This window comes from Podarcis pityusensis (assembly GCF_964106645.2).
Source record: "Podarcis pityusensis genome assembly, chromosome: 6".
In the NCBI taxonomy this organism is placed as follows: Eukaryota; Metazoa; Chordata; class Lepidosauria; order Squamata; family Lacertidae; genus Podarcis; species Podarcis pityusensis.
This window is the reverse complement of record NC_138030.1, coordinates 49,727,126-49,744,257: the sequence shown is the minus strand read 5'-3', so window position 1 is coordinate 49,744,257 and position 17,132 is coordinate 49,727,126. Positions and strand designations below refer to the sequence as shown.

General features: G+C 40.4%; 1 protein-coding gene across 12 annotated transcripts in view; it reads right to left on the bottom strand.

Annotated features, from left to right (window-relative positions):
- PTPRF (protein tyrosine phosphatase receptor type F) overlaps positions 1-17,132 on the bottom strand; it is a 479,704-nt gene that overhangs the window by 394,397 nt on the left and 68,175 nt on the right. The gene's annotated exons all lie outside the window — the stretch shown is intronic.

Below are 17,132 nucleotides of genomic sequence, written 5' to 3'. Positions count from 1 at the left end.
ATCTTTTTTAACAGCTACATTAAGTGGACAGTGTCCCATTCATATCATATGGCTAAATCCAGCGACTTCCATGTGACAAGAGATTTTCTTGACATCTACCCATCTATTATTTATGTTTGACAAAGGGGGAGAAGAGGAGTTCAGAGATCTTTCTAACATTATCTGAACATCCTTTACGGCTTGTTTTAAACATCATGCTAAGCCAAAGCTTAACCACAGTTCCTTAGAGGGGGGGGAAATGCTTAAACCAGAAGTCATCAAACAATTGTTTGCCAGCGCTGCAAGCGTTTGACTAGTTTTCATCCTGCCTAATTCCCACCTTCTTTATATTCCTGCCAGGACCAGCACAAGACATTTTACTGCCTGAGGTGAACCAGAAAATGGTGCCTCCCCCCAAGCCATGTATCACTGCTACATTTGCCTAGCTCGGAGCTGGAGAGGCCCTTTCAAAGCTCTTTGCAACAGACTGGGAGGTTTCCTGCAAAAGATTACAGGCAACTCCACATTTACGTTCGGAGGCACTGCACGTTTAAGTGAAATCATGTATACTGGGAACACCATTTAAAATGCCTGCAAACACTATCTAAACCTCTGAAAACCCTTGAAAAACCAAAAAAGAACCATCCACCAAACTCTACCACAATCACTCCCTCTAAACCTCCTTACTCAAACTCCATCTCTCCACAGGCATCCTTGTGGGATTGCTAGATGCTATTTTTACACAATTTTTGCCATTTTCACACCCCTCCTAGGGTTGCCATACGTCCAGAATTTCCCAGACAAATCCGGAATACTGCTGTCTCTAGCAGTGTCTGGGCAGAAATCGGTGAACCGTCCAGGAAAATCCAGACGTATGGCAGCCCATGTCAGCAATGCTGTTTTTGCGATTTTGCCTTAAAAAGCTCAACAACTTTTCTGTCTGGATTTTTACTGTTTGGAATATGGCAACCCTAACCCCTCCAAACTGACAAGAGCCTGCTGCCTGAGGCAGTCCCCTTGCCTTATCAGTGGGCCAGGCCTTACTACTATTAGTAGTTGCTTCGTCACATTACTATACCTCTCCCTAATGGTGGGCTGCAAGAGAACAAGGATGTGGAACCACCCCCCCCCCACAGTTCTTTGTCCACTTTTGTTTCAAACACTCTGCAAAAAAAGAAAGTTGGAGGGGGGGGACCCATGTTCTTTGACAAGCAAGAGTCTATACTTCAGAATATGACACACGTCTCCTGAGGAAGAGCGATGAAAAGTGAGGCTGCTGTGTACCATATTTTTTGCACCATAACACTCACTTTTTTCCTCCTAGAAAGTAAGGGGAAATGTCTGTGCATGTTATGGAGGGAATGCCTACGGGTGGCATGCCTACGGATTTTCCTCCTCTAAAAACTACGTGCGTGTTATGGTCGGGTGCGTGTTATAGAGCGAAAAATACGGTAAGTTCTAGGAATGTCCCAAAGGGTGAAGTGTGCTACTAACATCACCTCACTTCAAGCAATCTCATTTCCTTTCCTGTCCATCTTCAGAATGCTGTTGATTCCAAGTTGGTCTGAGATGTCCCACTTGCCTTAAAAAAAATAAAAATTAATCCAGCCTTTGGGCTTTCTGATGTGCTTAGAATGCAGCTCAGCTGTAAGCCCCATTACACTTAATGAAGTTACTTCTGAGTAGACAAGTATAGAATTGAACTGCAGTGAGGAGGAGTAAAGGAAAGAGGATAATAAAAATTCTGTTTTGAAAAGGAGAACAGTAAAATGGCTGCTGGGCGGGGGACTTTAGATAAATTTATTGGGGGCTTGGCACATCTTAAATAGCATAACAAGGTAGATATCTCAGCTAAGGCATTTATCTTGCTTTAAAAAACATTTTTTTTCAAGGCCCACTCTCACATGCACAGACATGACATGCAAAATGCTAGTAACAGGCTTTTAAACACTTTAAAGAGAACTGATGAAAACCAGTCATAATGAACAACAGCCTCTTTAACTTTCCATTTAAATTTTCATCTCCACTCCACACCCAGCTGTGCAGTAAAGGCAGGTAAGGTTAGAGAAACTTCTGTAAAGTGAGCAGACAGAGAAAAAGTCTCTTTTAAGATGTCATTATGTGCTGTGGCTATGAAGCAAAGGCTGCAGGTAGAGGAGTTAGGTTTGAAAGAGATCCTGTTACTAGGTAGACTTAGCAGTGACATCATTATATCTAACAGCCAGTGAAAGCTGCTGAAAATGGAGAGTGGTTTCATTTTCAGCTGCTCTTGGATAGCATCTCTGGTTTTGAGGGCCATTTGGGAAAACAAATCATGTTTAAGCTAAAGTTCAAGAACTAGCTTACAAGCAACAATGAATGAAAGTTAAAGTCAGTAAACCAACAGCAAAGCATTACTTAATTTCAATAGCAAGTCATAGTTAAAGCACTGGGCTGGGTTTAAACATAACATGAAACCATGGCTTATTAAAACCATGGTTTTAATATTGTGTGCAAACTATTTATTAAATTTATATACCACCTTTCATCTGAAGATCACAGGATGGTTCACAACATAAAAATACAAAAATCCATAACACAACAACCAACCAAACTAATAACCCCACCTCCAGAAAACATATGAAACGCCATAGCTTGTTTAATTAGTTAAAGGCCTGGTTATAGAGAAATGTTTTTGCCTGGAGCCTAAAAATATGTAATGAAGGTGCCAGGCGAGCCACCCTGGGAAGGGCATTCTACAAATGTGGAGCCACTGCAGAAAAGCCCTGCTTTTGTGTTACCACCAACTGGACCTCTTGTGGAGGGGCTCATGAAGAAGGGCCTTAGATTATGTTTGCATGGTCCAAGTTGGTTCATATGGGAAGATACGGTCTTAGGTATTGTGATCTTGAGCCATTTTAGGCATTACAGATCAAAACCAGCACTGAATTGGGTCCAGAAACTAATTGGCAGCCAGTGCATTCGGTCCAGAATAGGTGCTATATGCTTAAACTGTCTTGGCCTGGTGAGCAACCTGACTCCCAAATTCTGCACCTGCTGTAGTTTCCAGTCTCTTCAGAGGCAGCCCCACATATGTTGCAGCAATATAACCTAGAGATTACCAGAGCATGGACAACAGTAGTTAGGCTATCCCTGTCCAGATAGAAGTTCAGGTAGGCTATCAGCTGGAGGGATGGAAGTCACAGCAAAGGATCCAGGATCAGTGTTAAAAACTAGTATAGGACTGCTAGGAGCCATGTGGCTCCTGGGATCTAGGTTGTGGGCACCAAAACAAAATGTCTAGGGACAGCCCCACAGCTAAAAGATAGAAAAATAAAATTTGCTGCCAGGTGAATCAGGTGGTCCGCAGGGTAGCGTGGCAGCTACCCTGCAGACCACCTGATTCACATTTGTCAATGTATTGTACGTTTGTCAATGTATTACTGACATTCATCAGGTTACGGTGGAAGTTTTTACTACAGTTATGAATATATGGATTCTGACCATTACATATCTTTTCAGAATCTTCTTCTTTTTGCTTTGGTTTGAATTATGGGAAGATACATTTCTCTAATTAGAAAGGAAAGCGATTGATTTTAACAGGTTGCTCTCAGTGAACATAGGACCTATTAAGAGCAGAATTGTTCAGCTTCGTAGTAAATATATGCTATAAAGGTCCAGCACATCTGTAACACTCATTGATTTACAAAAGGAGTAAATTATTGTTCTTTTTTTCCTGCACATAAATTTACTATTAATAAGGATATTTCAAAAATAGGGTTACTAACAAGGCATCTGTCAGGACTTGTTCAGGAAAAAATGATTCAGAAAAGTAAGATATATTGCATTTGCATTTATAGCCATCTTAGTTTATTTTTCCAATGACGCAGTGCCAAATCAGTTTTCAGCATCAGTTTTTATAGCTTCTTTTTCTTGTGTGGATTTCTATTCTCTCCACAAAAGGACAAAGCAGCTGCTTTTCTATGTTCTTGATGCTACACACTGTCAACATGGGCAGTGGCAGACTCAAATTTGAAACTTGGCTTCATTCAGATATATAAAGATCTTGCTTCCAACCACTCCATCTGTGCACACAAGTGACTTGTGCCACTACAGCTGGAGAGGAGGCATTATTTTTAACCCCTGCTCTGCTTGCTGATTTATTTTAACTAAAACAATTTTATCATGCCTTTCCTCAAAAGACTTCAAGGTGGCTTACACTCAAAACAACACAATTCCCACTTCAGCGGGCAAAAGTGACAATTTTTAAAGCAATAAAACAAGCATTACAGTAATTCAACTTGAACTCAGTGGCTGCATTTACACATAACACTAAGCCATGGTTTGCTTAATGGCAGTGCTTTTAATGGCAGTACCCCTGCCCGTACGGGCCAGTCTTGCCAGACTCTAGGGTTGTGCGCTCATCTCACTCTATAGGCCGGGAGCCAGCGCTGTCCGGAGACACTTCGGGGTCACGTGGCCAGCGTGACAAGCTGCATCTGGCGAGCCAGCACAGCACACGGAACCCTGTTTACCTTCCCGCTGGTAAGCGGTCCCTGTTTATCTACTTGCACCCGGGGGTGCTTTTGAACTGCTAGGTTGGCAGGCGCTGGGACCGAACGACGGGAGCGCACCCCGCCGCGGGGATTCGAACTGCCGACCATACGATCAGCAAGTCCTAGGCGCTGAGGTTTTACCCACAGCGCCACCCGCGTCCCTTTAATGGCAGTACACACTGGTATACAGCACCAGCACCTCCCCCCCATCAGAGCCTGGGAGGCTTCTGCCCAGCTTAGGGTGGGAGGCGTGATGCTCTGGCAGGGTCCAAGAGCCCTTCCTTGCATGGTGAGTACCAGCACCCTTTTTCTAGAGGGAAAAAAAGCACTTCTTTAACCTCGGTGTGTGCAAGAAACCATGAGTCATCTCACAAATGAATGAACCTAGAAAGCTGCCTTCTACATTGCTAGCCTGCTGGGTCCATCTACGTCCATATTGTCTGGCATAGCAGCAGTTCTCCAGGGCTTCGAACAGAAACCTTTCCCAGGCCTACATGGCGATGCCAGAGCTTGAAGCAAAGTTTAGGAGAATTTCCTCATTTTATTTCATCTCTGAATCCATTTTTTGCAGTTAGAAAATCTGTGTATGTGCTTGACTAAGCCTTTTCTAATAGAACAAACAGGCTGTTTTAAGTATGTGCAAGCCTCTGTTCTCTTGCAGTTCCTAGAAAAACTGAAAGGAATTGAACATAAGAAGATAAGTTATGACGATGGAGAACAATACACTAGGAGATTGGCCAAGCATCATAATTACACTAACTCTTAGGTTAAGAAGAGAACAAAAATATGAACACAGAGAACTGAAAGCAGACACTGCAGACCACTAATACACAGAGCAATATGAAGAGCAATTTGAAGACAATGTAAACAGACACTGATCTCTGAATAGTTTACTATGACGACAGTGTTGTAATTGTGTACTGGTGATTGCTGTAACTGTCTGATTGGTCAAGTGGTAATCACCTATGTAGTCAGATGTGTATAAAAGATGATGCCTGAAAGCATTAACGTGCAGCCTCCCTCTGATTTTTTTTAAGGAGGCTGACTCTATGTACATTGTATTATTAAAGGCCTAATTCTTCTTTTAAAGCCTGTATTTATTGATATTCCCTTGGGAAACCTCGGGTAGGATGAATCGTTTACAAATTTCTCCAACAAAAGCAGATGCTCTGCTATTGAATTATGACCCTTTTCCCATGCCTTCACTAAGAAAGGCACACATGTGCTTTCAGATCACCAACAGAAGCTCTGTTGGTACAGCTTGGTGAGCATCTGGGTGGAATAATCAAGGAAACCATGGTTAAGCAGGAATGTTGGGTTCAGATATAATACCAAACTATATTTAAAAAAAAACATCATTTGTAATAAAAAACATGGCTTTGTATTGTTGATTTTGTCAGAAAAAACATGGTTAGTCTGCTGACTGCAAACCAGGCCAGTGTTATGGATCCTAAATTGTTCCTCCATTTGTATCAGGAGCAGTGAGCTCCACTATCTCCTACTCCATCTGCAAGCCACTGCCCCTGCAACATATTGCACTACAGTGGTACCTCGGTTTAATAACAGTCCTGTTTAAGAACGATTCGGTTTACGAACTCCACAAAACCGGAAATAGTGTCCCGGTTTGAGAACTTTACCTCAGTCTAAGAACGGAATCCAAATGGTGGAAGGGCACAGGCGGCAGGAGGCCTCATTAGGGAAAGTGCACCTCAGTTTAAGAACAGACTTCCAGAACGGATTAAGTTCGTAAACCAAGGTAACACTGTACACTCTAAAGGGTCCCTTAACTCACAAAAGCAGGTCTATACAGAGTCAGGCGGTCTTTTAGAGAACATACAAAGCCCTGAACAACTCAGGACCGGCTAAACAAGACTTTCCACATGGCTCAGTAGTTTATCGGCAGGCAGTGCAGTTTCTTCAGAATAGGAAGCTGCTGAAATCCTGCTTCAGCATATGCTACCAGTTACTGTCATTTTTCACCCCCGAATCATTATTTCAGGGTTTTTTCCCTAAAAGTTTTCATGCTTCTCAACTTTCAAAGCTGAAAATTTGATTTCCCATTTCCAATGCTCATCATACTGTACCCCGAAGCATTTTTAAACAGAGGTTGGCAATGCTAACATCTTTACCATAAATGGAGCTTAGAGGAAGCAGAGCCTGCAAGTGTGGTAAAGGTAAAAACAAGAGCTCAAAACCTGTGCAAGTCATGAAGTGTTCCAATTAATTGCAAGTTAAAGAATTTTTAAGAGCCTACACACAATTCCTAGCTCTCAACTTTTGCTTTTATCATCTTCATACACTCAGCTCTAATCATCCTTTTCAGTTCTTGTTTGTACCCAAAATAAACTAACAGAGTAGTCAACGTAATGACATCAAATGCAGTGCACATTTTTGTGGTCTCCAAAAGACAAACACAAGTGCCATGTATGAAAAGTATAAAGGAACCAGAAGATGGAAAGCGGCAAAACATAAAATATGCATTTACGCATAAATTCTTTACACAGGTGAGATAAGGCCTTTATAGTCAAACTGGGGGTGTTTTAACACATAAATTACTACATTTCACAGAAACTGCAGAAGGTTTTCTATTTCATATCAATCCCTAAAGTATAATCTTTATGAATATAAGCGAAACATGTACCCTCACATCTGTTTTATTTGCTCTAAATTCTATTCTCGGGCACTTTCAAGACAAAATCAATGCTACAGCTAATATACACTACAGAAAAGCAAATCTTCCTTTCTAACTGGTAACAATAACTTTGGAAATAAAATTAGTAACAATTCCCAAAATTGATTTTGATAATTCAAATACATACACTAAAACATCATTCCACTGCTTGAGACTTCAGAGAAGAGTCACTCTGTTGAACGGAAGAGCAACCTCCATAAATTATTAGACCAAAAAGGGAAGATTCATGAATTGTAAAGAGGTAGTTTTTATTTGAGGCATCTACCAATTCAGTGCATCTATTTGCTTCATGGAACACTGGGACATTCCCAGGGAACTTCTTTCTAAGTTCATGGTTCCACAATCTGAGGCAGAGTTCACATAAGTATAAGCAGATCACATAACATAAATCTCTCATGATTTTTTAGTATGGAGTGCCTTATTACTGTACTATTCATACACATTTTCATAACAGATGTTTACAAAGGGGACCTGGAGAACTAGCTATTAAGCTAAGGCAAGAGCTAATATTTTGGCAAAAATACTTTAATTTCCATCCGACAAACACTTCCAATGAAGTGATATGCAGACTGAATGGAAAGTAGGCAATTATTTAGAAATCCGTTTTTCCTAGGATTGGCATATTATTGTAAAACAAAACAAAGAATGTGTAAGTGATTTGTCAACATACCCTAATTTCAGCTGGCAGTTGCTCCTGTCCTTGTTTGTAGCTTTACAGAAACTTCTGTGGATTGTCCTGCCCAGAGGGTATAATTCAAAGGGGAGTGGAGTGGAACTGCCTTTGATGTGTCTGGGAGTTAGCCATGGGTCAATAGTGATCCTGGTATGTTATGCTTGTTATACCCTCTGCCTAGAATACTGTCAAAGAATTTACCCAAGAACATATCCCTCTTCAGCCTTTGAGAGGGCACTCTCTTCTTGGGAGGGGAAAAACAAGCAGTCCACAAAGGCTGCAGCAGGGGGAGAGAAGGGAAGAAGGGCCATTCTACCAGCTCTGCTGATGGACCAGTCACATTTGCCTTTTCGTCAACAGTCACCTAGCTCCAGACATTACATCAGGCTTCAGAAGACAGAAAATGAAAATGAAAGCTCCACTGACTTTACTGTAAGGCCAACTCCTTTTGGGTTCTTCTCTTTTTCCATCACAGCTCGTCAGTCTATGGACTTTGTACATTTAGGAACTGGTGCCTAGCATTTCTCATCCTCCCTCCCCATCCCTTTTCTCTTTTGTGTCCTGTCTTTTCACAGATTTTAAGGCAAGAACTAGCTTGAATTTTTTTGTTCAGGGGGCCCTTTCTGGCTGAAGAGCAGCCTAAAAATGTGGTAAATAAATTCATTAAATGGACAGAGGGGTGCTGGCAGCTTATAACACCCTGAAGCATTTTGTAAAAAAAACTGTATAAAATGGGCTAATACAAACCATGCAGGTATGCAGTTCCATGATACCTAATCAGCAACATTGGCATGAAGTAGTAAGCGTTCTTGTAATATAAACCAACAGTCACAGTGACTGAGGTGGATACACCCTAATTATGTCTGGGTGATAACCTGGTGCACATAGTTTGATGATGTTTGGTGGTCTAGAAGTGAGTATCAACACTAGAACACTGAGGAATGAGAGATTACTACAAAAACACCTCTCATACACATTCACATTTGGGACTGCTGCTGGCTGGATTCAGTGGCACTAACCCTTGTCAAACTTTACTGGCCAAAATTACAAGGAAACGGCTATTTTACGGGGAAAGAGGCATTCACATATTTTGCCAACTTTATTTTCTGAATGATTTGCTGAGGCATTTCACACAAAGACAACTGAGGGGAAAGAAGTCAGCAGTACCAGTGGTGAGGCAGAAACTTCACAGCTGCCCCAACCAGATCCCTCTTTTGCGACAAAATACTATATGGCTTTCCCACTCTGGTCTCTTCAAACTTGGTATCTCTTAAACATTTTAGATTATCTGACCACTGAGGTTCTAACATGTTATTTGTCGGAGTTTACAAGCACAAATGAAATAGCCTTGTCAGTAATGATGTAATAAAGCTGACTGAAGTCTCTGTTGCTCTGCAGTGACGATCCTCTGCAAGGAAAAGCTGAAAGCTGAACATAACATGCCCAGCATAGCAAATTTGCACTACCAACCACCACAAATCTGCCAGTGAAAGAGAACGCCAGGTCACAAAGCAAGCGACCTGAAAACTCAGCATTATGCAAAATCTGAACTACATGTATTCAGAAGGCATCCAAATTATTTGAAGTTTCACACCATAGTGACCTCACTGGGGTGAAATTACCTTCCTTGAATTATGCAGGCAGCTCAGAATATTGCAGTGTATTTTCGATGCTCTATAAAATGAATTAGATGCTTTAATTTAACATATTACACAGGCTAATGTCATAGGTGAAGCAGGCTTGGTTTGGTCAGGGTGAAGGGGGCCAAATGTCAATACCAGTGTGCTGAGCAAACTCTGACTTAAAATATGTGTAGAAAAAACAACCAAAGTAACAAAAACTTAACCTTAGTAGCTTTCTCTGCTGAATGAAGGCAAAGCAGTAGACCTTTATTCAGTAGGACAGTCGAAGCTTCCACAGCAACATGGTGTCAAACCAAACACCAGGCCCATGTTCACTGTCCTACTGAATAAAGGTCTACTGCTTCAGGAGATTTTTACAATACACCCATTAAAAAATGTGTGTCTGACCTACCCTCAGGCTTACACCAAAAGGCTATTTCCAAGAAGGCTATTTCACTATGCAATGCAAAGCTGACCCGCAAAGCAGCATTCTCATCCAACGTGCACAGTTTACAGCTGTTTATGGTAGCACGGCTATACCCTCTGACAGGTTTATTTGTGTAACTGTTTATGTTTTCATTATGTTCTGTGATCTGCTACGTGGAACTTGTGTTCAAGAGGATCCTACTGTATCTAAGGTGTTTACTAAGATTTCCAACAGCATAACTACAAAAAAAGAGAAAAAAAGATATGCTGCCTGAGAAGGGTTCTACCTGCAGCTATTATATTTACTCATTCATAGACACCCCAATTGTAATTTATTATGCTATTATTTCCCACATTAAACTGAAAAGGTAGAGAAAAATGGGAATCAATGCTCTTTTATAATTTCTGGCTTAAATATTATTTCTGATTTAAATAATGTACTCCTGGCTAAATAGGCAGCTTTATAAAAAAAATACGTCTTAGTATTTCTGAGCAGTATGTTCATTTAGTATCAATGGACTGACTATACTGAAAAAATATAAACAGGACTCTGGCTTGCAGAGGGGAAGGGTCACAGATCTCTTAGCTCATTAGCAGAGTAAATGCTATGCAAACATAAAGGTCACAATTTCTAAAGGCTCTGTTTCTAGCAACTCCAGTTAAAGGCTCTCCAGTAATTGCTATAGGAAGAATCTCATTCCAAGCCCATGAGAGCTGCTGTTAGAAAACTAGATGGGTAAGTGGCCTGACTCAGTAGAACACAGCTTAGGAGGGGCTGGGGCTGGGGGTGGGGGTGGGGGAAGTAATAAGAAGCGGTGTGACTCAGTGGCAGACCACATGCTTTACACAAAAACCTCTGAGGTCCAATTCCTGACATCCCATTCCATGTAGGGCTGGAAAATACTCATCTTTAAATCCTAAACAGCTGCTGCCAGAGAGGTGCTGAAGCTGATGGAACAGTGGCCTGAGAGTGGCTTATGTTCCTAAAGCCAAGGGGAAACTGTTTCAGGGAAGGGCTAGAGCTCAGATGCAAGGCACATGCTTTGGATGTGAAAGGTGCCATGTTCTGCCCTTGGTATCTTCAGGTAAAGCTGGGGGAAAGCACTGTCTGAAATCTTGGAAAACCACTACCTGTCAGTGTAGCGGATAAGATCTTTTCAGATGTGGGACCAACCTTTAGCTCAACCAAGCATTTGGAGATGCACTTCATAACTTTACGCCTTTTGTTTTTATGACGGCTGTGTTACAGTTGTGACCCACCTTACCTTGGTCTGCCACCCAATAATGGGTCCCAACCCTCCAGCAAAGTAGCCAAACACCCCCCATTTGTTTCAGGTGACCATTATGCTCCCCTGAAAGAGCAGAGTGAGTATCATCAACACTAGGGAACAGGTAAAATCAGAGAACTTCTGAATGAGTAAAATATAAGGTGGCTGAGGGTTATCTGTTTGTTCCAACTAGAAAAATTACCTTGCCACTGCTTGAAGTGGCAGCTTAGCTCACCTCAGCAGCTTGCCAGCATTCCCTCTGAAATTTTAGAAAGAGTACCCAATGAGAGCAACACATTTGTCATAATACATTGTCATCCTTGCCGCGGGGTGGGGGTGGATGGCTGTCTCCATTGGCCAAGAGGTGACAATAGTATTTTATAACAGCTTATTCTATATGTTGGCTATGCAACAAAATGATAGTGAACCCAAGAGATTGCAGCAGATAAGCCAAGACCAGCAAGAGTCACAGCTAGACTTGTTAACATTGCTTGCTACAAACAGCAAAAGGCAAAGCAGGGAGCAGATATGATGGAGCAGGGCCTTTTCTGTAGTGAGACCCTGACCATAAATCTAGACTAGCTTCATCTGTTTTTAAGCAGGTCATTAAAATTTTTCATTGTTGTTCCACATAGCTTTTGAATTATTTTAAAGGTAATTCTTCCATTCTGTGTTTTTTTAAAAAAAATATGGTTTTATTAAATCTGTTATGAAATCGTTTTAAAGTTTCTAAGTTAAGATTTTTATATTCTAAGACACTTGGGGCTTTTTGTCTTGACAGGCAATTGATAAATAAATAAATGGTTTGTGTTGTTCAACAAAGCTTGCTCGTATCTACTGTGAGATGAAAGACGTAATGAAAATACAGCACTATGGTCTGATTCAAGTACAATCATGCCGTGCTACATCACCTATGTGTTCAATTCATGAGAAATTAGTACTTCAAAAGACACACACTTTTATTCCCAACCACTTCTGTGGCACCTAACTCCAATTCCACAATGTAAACATTAAACATTTGAGGAAGATTAAGAGTTAGTCTCTGTTAAGCCCATTCCATGCTGCAACAAAGACGGCATTTTTATCAGTTTTTTTAGCATGCAGAGCACCTGGACTAGAAGACAGACAAGAGATCTGCCTTCGATCTTAGAAGAAATATGCCACAACGTATTTCAACCTGCAACATTCATCTACTGGAATGCCAAACTGTGAGCTGAAATATTTGCCTTTGTAATCTTATTATCTATAGCAAATTCTGTTGTCTGCTTCTAATTTATGAGCAGTGATAGAAAAGGCTAAAATGCAGAAGCAACAAGTTAAATCCAAGGGGTAAAATATCTAAATGAATCATGACTGCAACCAAAAGTCTACAGTCATACCTCGGGTTGCGAACGCTGCAGGTTGCACGTTTTCACGTTACGGACCACGCCGAACCCGGAACTACCGGAACGGGTTACTTCCGGGTTTCAGCGCTCGCTCATGTGCAGAAAAACCAAATCACGCTTTGCGAATAAGCGTCAGATCGTGTCACATGTGTGTGCAGACACGGCACTGCGGGTTATGAACGTGCCTCCCGCATGGATCATGTTCGCAACCCGAGGTATGACTGTACAAGTCATCTTCCAGTTGTTCACAAGCAGTTTACAGTGCAGCCTATGGGTGGGTTCACCAAATTGTCCCTGTATGAAAAACCCTACTACTGAAAACACAATGGGAATTTTATAATTGCATGGGGAAAGTTTTCTACCACCTTTCCCCCTTGATTTCACTATTCAACGCAGAATTCTTGACTTAGAATACATCTATAAATAGTTAAGATTACATACATTTAATATTGCAAACATTTGCAGCAATTTATGGGTTCACCATAGGCATCTGCTTGGCCTCTATAAGAAAAATAATACTGTATTAGATGAGCCTATTGTCCGATCCAGCAGGGCTTTTCTTACATTCCTCTATTATGTCTTTCTGTTTAATCAGTCCAATGTTTCTTGGTGACATAATTATTTATTCCCACTCAGAATCTGCATTTCCAGATCTTCAGTGTACTTTTTGACATATTTGCTTCCAGAACCCTAGAAAAGTACCTACCTATCCACCTCATGCTCCTACCACAGAACACTACATCACAACATCGTACTCAGTAAAGTGGTTATCCACAATGATCACAAACTCTTTACATCATGTTTTCATGGAACAAGGACTTCCCAAATCTGGGCTGGATTTATTTGTCAAGCATAAAAATTACCAGTGTGTTATCACCTTGAGAATGCTGTTGAAATCAGTAGAAATCGAAACTATAAACCGAAACTATACCAAAACTTCCTTTGCAAGTCCTCCACAGACATCATTACAAACTCCAAGGTGAGAAGGGATTACAAACTAGAATGAAGCTAGGTAAAGAAATAAAGGGATTTAAATGAATAACTCTCCCTACTAACTTGCAAATTAAAAGCTACCTAAGGAAATAATGCTTAAGAGATAAATTTCCAGGAGTAGCGATGACACAACATAATTCTCACAGATAGCATTAAATCTGTCCAAATGGGTAACAGGAGATTTAAAAAAAAAGCAGCACAGACCAGTTCACCTCAACAGTTCAGGGTAGATACTACAGTTTAAAATTGTTATTTAATGTGCACATTTAGCAGATTAATAAATAATGCTAATAAGACTATTGGGATTTTAATGCTGCTATTTGCTAAATGGTTTGTTTTACTTGATTATTTTAATTTAACTTTTATTTCTTATCTTTTTCTATTTAAGGATGCTACAAACTATCCTCGGCAACTTAATGAAATAAAACCACATTTCCAATTGGCCCAGCTACAGAATACCAGTTGAAATACGGCATTCCTGGAATATTTTCAAGATATGCTTGGAAAGAAAGTTCTTACATTTTGCTTAATGAGGTCAATATCCAGCTATAGGAAGATAGCCCTCCAAAGCATTCTCCCTATATCAGTTTGGAATTATTTCCCTAACATCTCCCTCTTATATTCTGAAGCAGCAGAACAATCATCCATAAGAGACACACAACTCAGCTCACACTGGGCCACTTTGATGTCCATATTGCATCACTACATCAACAGCATTTTTACTATAATTTTAACTCAATGTTTTCATTTTCTCTGCATGTGCCATAGTATGCTCTCTCTTCTCTCCTTGAACAGCCAAAGATCTCCCCAAATGCTGCAATCCCACATTTTCACTCAAATCTCTGAGTCTCCCATCCATTCTCATCTTTTCCTTCGTTCAGACTCTCTTTGCTGTTTCTGCTGCCCACCCCCCTCCACCCCAATCTCTCTTTCTTCTAAATGAGCTCAGTAACAGTAGCCCACAAGTCTTTGGGGTTTTTTTCCAGCAATTCGCTAAGTGAGCAAGTCTCAGGTGCAAGCAATCACAGTTTGCAACAGGCTGGGAAAACTGGTACCAACACCACAACATACAGTGGTGCCTCGCAAGACGAAATTAATCCGTTCCGCGAGAGTCTTCGTCTAGCGGTTTTTTCGTCTTGCGAAGCAACCCTATTAGCGGCTTAACGGATTAGCGCTATTAGCGGTTTAGCGGCTATTAAAGGCTTAAAGGCTTAGCGGATTAGCTGCTAAAAGGCTATTAAAGGCTATTAAAGGCTTAGCAGATTAGATAAAGGGGGGGGGGAGCGAAAAAAAAATCTCAAGACTTGCAAGACATTTTCGTCTTGCGAAGCAAGCCCATAGGGAAATTCGTCCTGCGAAGCAACTCAAAAACGGAAAACCCTTTCATCTAGCGGGTTTTCCGTCTTGCGAGGCATTCGTCTTGCGGGGCACCACTGTATTTTTAAATCTAGGAAGAGAAGGAGCAGGGCCACCAAGAGGGATGTTCAGGGGCTACTCATGTACTGGGCCCAATGCTAGCAGCAGTTCCAGCCTCTTAGCTTTCACTTTTTTAAAAAAAGGTAAGTCAATTGGTCATTTCTAAAGAAAGGTATGAAACAAAATATGGAGACCAGGGTGGATAAAAATCAATTAATTTTTTAAAAAAATAAAAATCAGGTTTTTTTATTTAAATCAGATTTTTTTTAAAATTTAAATTGGATTTTTAAAATAAAATGCTTCTGGATGAAAAATCTTTCTAAAAATAGTCTTCTATTTAAGTTACATTATAGTCCAAAGGCTATTCATCAGGAAATAAGGATTTGTTTTAAGTTTTTCATGTGCGCTAAAACTCAGTCTAAGTTTTTTTGTTTAAAATGTTTAACCACATCAGTTAACAAACATGGCTACATACGCTATAATGTTATTGCTTTGGTTAAATAAATTGTTTAAGTGGTTGTTAGGGAAATGATTATTTTCTCCTTCCAATAAAGTACAGCAGAAAAGTTGTCCAAATATAAACAGTTAACTTATTAAACCTCACAATAATTTCATAATTATCTGTCTATGTATTTCTAATAGTATAAACAAATCAGTCATTTTTTATATAACCTTAAAAACTACTCTGAAAAATTATTATTCCAAAAATGAAGCCTTCCTCTGGTTGTACATATTAAGATTATACCAGCAAGAATGAGACTTTCTGTAAAAAAAAATAAAAAATGATTTAAAGCAAGTCTAACTGACTAGTGATTTAAATCAAGCCTTACTGACTAGTGGTTTAAATCGTGATTGAAATCAAATCTACCCTGATGGAGACAACTGGTAAGGTTTTGGCACTTGCAGGCAGCACAGTTGATAAGGGTGCTTTATCACTGTTGCTAAGCAGAGGAAGGAATGTTGACAACCCCAGCTGGGACTCAGGAGGGGGCCCTTGCAGAGCAGCAGAAAAGGTTGGGGAAGCTGGATGGAGAAGGATACCGGGACATGTTTATTTAAACATTTTTCTCACATACACATTATTTCATTCACTCCCTAAGGGAGCTGCCTTTATAGAATAAAGCACAGTTGGCTGACTTTGGTATGCTTTACTCAGAGGTAAAATAAATTGGGTTGCCTTTCTACTGAGGAAAAAATGGCAACATGGCAGTCCCTCTGCCCTGATTTTCCATACCCCCCCCCCCCACAAAACCACTACTGGTCTGCTTGTCCTCACTATGCTGTTATTTATTAATAAACACTAACCATAAAACAAAACCATAACATACAAAATGAATCAGCAGATACAACCATAAAAAACTAAGCACCTTGTAGCTGCATCGAGTTTAAATTCCTGTAGACTGTAGGATATTTTTTGTTTATCAAGATTAGCAAAATGTTCTGTGTGTATACATTTTGCTGAGAGTTGTGAAACTGCATGCATTTGTTGCTTATTGTTCTAGATTTGTCTTGTGACTTTTCTCCCAGGAATTCAAAGCTGTGTACATTGTGTTCTTCTTCCCACTTTTATCTCCACAACTCTATTTACTGGATGCTTTTACTGGAAATAGGAGGAGCGAATTTCTGACAACACTGCTTTCCTACTGCAGTATCTTGAAGACTTTCTTGGGGTGTTTGGGAAATCCTCTGGAATAGCATGATAGGTGGCGAAAATCTATTCCTTTCCGTCCTTAACTGAGAACATTCATTGGCTCTCCACCCCTTTTTTATTCACAGAAGTGACACTTTAGATGCAGAACACTACATTTTATGAGGATCCTCTAAGTCAGCCTTTCTCAACTTTGGCTCCCCAGATGTTGTTAGGCTACCACTCCCATCATTCCTGACCACTGGTCTGCTAGCTAGGGATGACAGGAGTTGTAGTCCTACAATATCCGGGGCCCAAGGTTGAGAAAGACTGCTCTAGATATGCAGAAAAAACTAGTAACAAAAAAATGCAGAACATTATTCTCTTGTATTTTGACAGTTAAAGTAGAGATGCATTCTACCTGAGGGGGCCAGGGACTGATCTGGATATAAGTAAATATTAAATGCAATTATTGGGGGAGTCCATTATTGTTAGTACTAAAAATACTAATTTAAT